The sequence below is a fragment of the Mizuhopecten yessoensis genome, unplaced genomic scaffold (assembly GCF_002113885.1).
Source record: "Mizuhopecten yessoensis strain PY_sf001 unplaced genomic scaffold, ASM211388v2 scaffold2891, whole genome shotgun sequence".
Lineage (NCBI taxonomy): Eukaryota > Metazoa > Mollusca > Bivalvia > Pectinida > Pectinidae > Mizuhopecten > Mizuhopecten yessoensis.
The window spans coordinates 79,816-85,779 of record NW_018404771.1 but is presented as its reverse complement, the minus strand read 5'-3'; the positions used below and the strand labels follow the sequence as shown (position 1 = coordinate 85,779).

Sequence of the window (5,964 nt, the reverse complement as noted above, 5' to 3'; positions counted from 1 at the left end):
ACGCCCTACCTGCAGGGCCTAACTTGCAGACTCCCAGCAAGACACAGTTCATCCAGTCAACTAGAAAAACTGTACTTGGGTCTATATGTTGCAGCATCATGAATGGCAGCACTCCTTTAACACCATTCACCTGCAGATTTAACAGTTTTTTTTATTAGATTACCACTGATGAATTGTAAATGAATGGAAAGACTAGTAATAACCTGTGAAGATTCTGTATACAAATAAAAGAAAGAGAAAGCAATTGGGAGAAATAATTGTGTTGTTTAACATTTCATTCTCATAATTTACGTACTGAACTACGAGTGTAGTGCAGGACTTTTCTTTCAGCTGGATTTGAGGATGAATATGAACCCTATTCCAACTGACAAATTGAATGGCTTAAAATGTAAATGTGTCACCTAATTTAACTTGTGGAAAGGATGTCGCATATGTTATCATGCTATAACACTACATTGACATTAACAGACGTGATATTAGGTGAAATGTACTGTACTAGTAGCTCGAGCTGGTAAATCTAGAGCTGCCACTATCAAATGACCCTTGACACATACTGTTCCTTTTGATGTTTCAACAACAATCCCTACAATTAATTGATAAATGTTGTAGGATTAACGAAATTTAGTAGTTTCACTCAGCAAATTCAATGAAGTCAGAAGAGCCCTTGTTCAATTGTTAATGTAACATTTACATAGTTAATAATAATATTTTGGTGAATAATGTAATTTAGAACTGACTCAAAAATCTAAGGTCATTTTACATTACGAAAAATTAAAAATGTTTGAAAGTGGCAATTAATTTGCCCAGAATTTACATGAGCATGTTATTTTAAAAGAAACAGCAATACAGTTTTCAACAGTACTTGCAGTACTGCTCAGGGTTAGTAAAAGAGTAAAAAATGTCAAAGGAAACTTTATATGAATAGTAGTCAAATGCAATATGAAATACCTTTAGAACCAAGGTTTTGAAGGACTTTCATCAAGGGAGTCACGTAAGTAAGCATATTAGGCTTTTCAAGCTGACAATGTAATAAGCATGGCAACAGAAATTTCCGGCTGAATCTAAAATGAGATAAAAAAATATATCATATGGACAATTTGTAAACTAAATTAAAATATGATTAATAAACAATGCATCACAAATTATACCAATCCTCTTATGGTTCAACTTTGAGTAATGGCAATTAAAGATAGCCACTTTGAATTAAATATTGGAATTTTGATCAAAATAAAAAAATGAAGTCTACAAACCTCAAACCTTTGGCACTCTAGAAGAATATGAAATTTTATCAAAAGCCCTTAATGAATGAAGCCACAAATGATACCAGTAGAAAAAAGAATTCAACACAAATTTATAATTTCTATATCATTGCGGCATTGTGCTGCCATTATAAATACTGGCAGACTGAGATTGACATAATGTGTTTTTTAGTGTATACCTGAGTTTGACAGGAAGTTCATTGATAGCTAAATATACAGGCCAGAGTGATCCTTTCTTGGAGGAAGAGAACAGCGAAACCCAATCTGTAAAATATTTTGGGAAGAAATATTAATATTGATTACTGTAATGATAATAATTACTGAACATGCAAAATTGGCAAACAGTGAAACACCAAACTAAAATGTGAATGTAGTTGTTTGGGCCAACTAATTTAATTACTGTAAGTTACAGATAAACTGCAATAAACCTTATGTAAGTATAAGCGCCTGACCGGGGTTGTCATGTGTATTGAAAAAAAAAAAATTGACACCCAGCATAGTGATAACGAATCTGTACTATATAGCAATAGGTCACATTTCGTAAGTGCATACTTTTATTTGTCGGTTTGCTTTACCTGTGTTCATAGTGAAGGTTAGGTAAAAGTCTGCACCTTGTTGTATTTCTTTCAGTTGTTCTTTGTAATATTTCCCATCATGTATGTCATACAGCTCCAGTGTCTCATCTACACTGTTTTTATCTGAATGATTGAATATCATCTTCTGAAATTGTTCATCTGCAACAAAATGGAAGGCATTTTTATACATGCATGAATACTAAAATATTTATAGAAATAATTAAAATTTTCTCTCCACTTTCTGTGGCGGGTAGTGGGATTATTTCTAATATAATTATCTCGTTAATTATAAATGGATAAGGCTTCTCTATGTAATTTCAAAAGCTCATTGCACTAAAATCTTAAAAATTACGATTAAAAACAAGATGAGAGATCATGTTTTGATAGACTTGTATACATAAGGATGCTCAGCTCAATCATAAAATACAAAGATATTTACGAAATTGAGACTGTGTTTACTTTGAGAAAGTCACCCTGATATATATTTTTTGTTTGTTTGTTTGATTTTGTTTAACGTCCTATTAACAGCTAAGGTCATTTAAGGACGGCCTCCCTGTGTGCAAGATGCATGCGTGTAGTGTATGTGTGTATATTTTGGTAGCCTGATATATAAATGTTTCATTTGTATGTCCTGTAATTATCTGCACATTATATGTTGACTTTTGTTAAACAAAATTAAACACGGGTGGCTTTTACAAATCAAGAACAAACAAATAATCAATCGCAAATAGAAAACTGACCTTTAAATAAATCTTTGAGCTGCTGTTCTAATTGTAAATCATAAAAGTTAAGAATGTTTCCGTTGTTTTGTCTGCAGAGTCTGTCCTTACATGTTTCTCCCGTTGGAAGGTTTCTCTGACATGATTCACAATAATTATTAAGCTTGAATTTTTTAAAGTTAACTGCTTCTTTCAGGGCTTCCTTCACTTTGTACACAGATTTGAAATAGGGCACAGACGATGGTAAATGCGAAGATATCAGCTGTAGGAGGTCTGCAAATGCATCATTAGATAAAGAATGTTTGATAACAAAAAGCATGGTTAATGTGTAAGACGTTATTTCTGTTTGTTGGCAACCCTCATACAGTGGGCAATTCCAGTTGGATTTACTTTCAATTTCATTTGATGAAGTGAATTCTTCGTTAAGGTTATATTCGTCGCTTTCACTCTCTGTAGAAAGACGAGAGTCTGATGAAGTGTCAGAACTTAGAACGTCTGAGTAAACTTGGTCAGTGATCGTGTCGACGAAGTCATTACTTATCATAGAAGAGTCAGAGTCACGATCGACAGTCCGCCCGAAAACGCTTTCGCTTTCCACGTTTGCAGATCTATATGATGCGCTGAAAGTTCTGCTATTTTTAGAAGCAAGTTCTTTGTTTTTATCTGGTGTGACATCGTAGTACTTTGACCTTCTTGAAGAAAACCCATGGTGCAAAGAACGTCTATATTTCCTCTTTTTGGGGGTTTGAAATTCGTTTGAACTCGCCACGTTATTTTCTTCATCTGTAGATACAGGGCTGTCACTTGACGAACTGTCCATCTCGAGAAAGAATTCTATACGTTGGATTTACATGACTTCGAGGTTTTTTTTAGGTTAGTTACCAACTTCAAGTAGTATCGAATTCAGCTTTACTGCTAGTTTTAACTAGGGCCATTCAGCGTGTCGTCTCTACCGGAAGTTAACAATGGAAGTCGATGTGCGCATGCCCCAAAGAAAAAATATAAATACACAATAAAAAGTAAAGGGGGAGCTTACTTTCTAAGAGGGTAATTCAATGTTTTCATTATTTATATTCATATCAGGATTTTTTTGACCATATCGAATTCCGATTGAAATTAATTCCAAATCGATAACTATATTTGTAGTATTTTTCATTAAAAGAACCTCCAAATCTCAGGTTCATAGTATAAGGGGCCCTTGGCTTCTCAAAACTTAGATTGTCACCTCCAATTCTCCATTTTCTGTCAATTTTGAGTATTTTTTTGCATCGGATGGCCCACCTTTTTTCTCTCTGAAATTGACATTAAATTGTTGATAATGGCCCATGGTCATGTGAAAAGTGGTAGAACAACTGACAACTGACAATTTTTATTTAATAAATTGGATAGAGTTTCCGAATGAATATCGTTTAGTGTTTGGTTTCTTGTGAAAACGTTAAAGATACTGTAGTTAATCTGATAGTCTCTTAGATTTGATGAAGTAGTTTAAAATTTATGGTACATTATATTGCAATGTCATACTTTACAGGTAACAGATCTGTCATGGTTGAGAGGATGAATAACCTGGACATATCACTTGGCAATCTTAAAAATCCTTATGAAACATCTGGATCCGCTGATCATGAGACAGTTGTGAATGATGATCAACAAAAAAGCATAGATGGACAAGCAAAAAAAATAAGGAATGGTGAGAATTTAATGTTATTTTCCATGGACAAGATCAAGATCCCATGATTATAGCTGAAAATCTTAACGAAGTAGAGGAAATTATTTTTTTATCCTGTTGAATGCCTTTCAGATTCAAGGAACATATATGATGTTAGCAAGATACTTCAAGTGTTAATCACTCTGATCACTTGTTAAACATCACTTATTTTACTTTGATAGGTTCAAATGTTGACCAGGACAACGATTACCAACTGCATGAAATATGGAAAAGAAAACTTGAAGGTATATTAATATCATCATAATAATGTATAAACTCCCATGTTCAATTGTTCATAACAGTTTATGATAAATGATGGGAGCCACTTCTGTTTGCATATATAATTCAGACATAATTCTAATTTTATTTCATGTATATGAAGGGATAGGAAATCCAGCAATCACATAACCGTTTTTTACTTAATTTTACATTTAAAATACAAATTTTGAATTCTGCCATTTTGAATAGACTTATATAATATATAGGTCACCTGATTTCTGTTACAGATTTCGAGAACAGCAATGCCAAAAGAACCAAAAGAACAGATATGAATGATCAGGTATTATATATATGTTTTATTTCTATTTCTAGTCAGTGGCATCACTTAAATGAGTTTTTTCTTTCAACTAATCTCTTCGAAACTTAAGCTTGGTAGACTTAATAATCGTGATAACCGATATGTTCAGTTGTGTTTTCCTGAATGGCATTTTGTTTTGACTAGTTTCTCAAAGTTGTTGCCCCCTTCTTAATTTCAGTACTTAAATCTTGTCTAGAGATCTGCTCCCATACTTTTTAACAGATGTCTTTGAAACTTCAAAGCTAATCATGATATATATATAGTAGTGTTTTTCTGGATTAGCATTTTGATTCCACTATTTTTGCACAGGTTATATATTGCCCTTTATTTCAGAATTCAATATCATTCGATAAAATTATGCATCTATTTGGCATGGGACAGGCATATACTGCGGTTCTCTTGTCCTAATTAAATTCAGAAAGCTCTGTGTCTGTCCCGAAACAATAGTATCAAAGTTTCTTTAGAAGTACTTTAAAATGAATTTTACTCAAATTTCTGATGAAAACTGTGCCCCCCTAATTTGATGCAATCATAATTTGAGAAAGGCCAGTAAAAGATTAAACTTGTAAAGAAAAAAGATCCTACTTTCTTTGGTATCTCTGATTTACTCTACCTTTGATACACTGTGCTATACACTTTATTTCAATTTTTCATGTAATTTGATACCAGAATGATATTATGTCACTGCAGTAATCTTGTGCGTGTTTTTTTTTGCTTAAAAAGAAAGGGAAAATATCTTGCTTTTTATAGATGTTCCTTATTCATGCAGGCACAACTTAAGTGTATAACTTGTGTAGAAAAATTTGACACGGTATGTTAGCCAAATCGTTTTGGATGTTTCTGATGCTGTTTTAGGCTAAAGCAAGCAAAGCTGATGATAATAAGAAGAAAAGAGAAAAATTGAAACAAAGACCAAAGACTTTGAAAGACTTCTCTGCCGGTTTGCTTGGTGAAGATGGAGAGGAAATAAATCAAGAGGAAACAGGGCTAGTCTCGATGATGACAGCTATTAAAGAAATCGGAGAAAAAGGTAATTTGGTGATTGTTAACGAGGAAATTTGAGATTAGTAGTCGCTGAATATAAAACTAGATAAGGAAAATACCCCGGATAGTACTTTTGCTCAATTTC

The 5,964-nt window shown here is 33.1% G+C and overlaps 1 long non-coding RNA gene across 1 annotated transcript; it reads left to right on the top strand.

Annotated features, from left to right (window-relative positions):
- The first annotated feature begins 4,434 nt into the window (after window positions 1–4,434).
- LOC110446612 lies at window positions 4,435–5,743 on the top strand. Its single transcript, XR_002462488.1, has 3 exons — window positions 4,435–4,503; window positions 4,765–4,817; window positions 5,691–5,743. It is a non-coding gene; the product is annotated as an uncharacterized LOC110446612 (long non-coding RNA).
- Window positions 5,744–5,964: the final 221 nt, after the last annotated feature.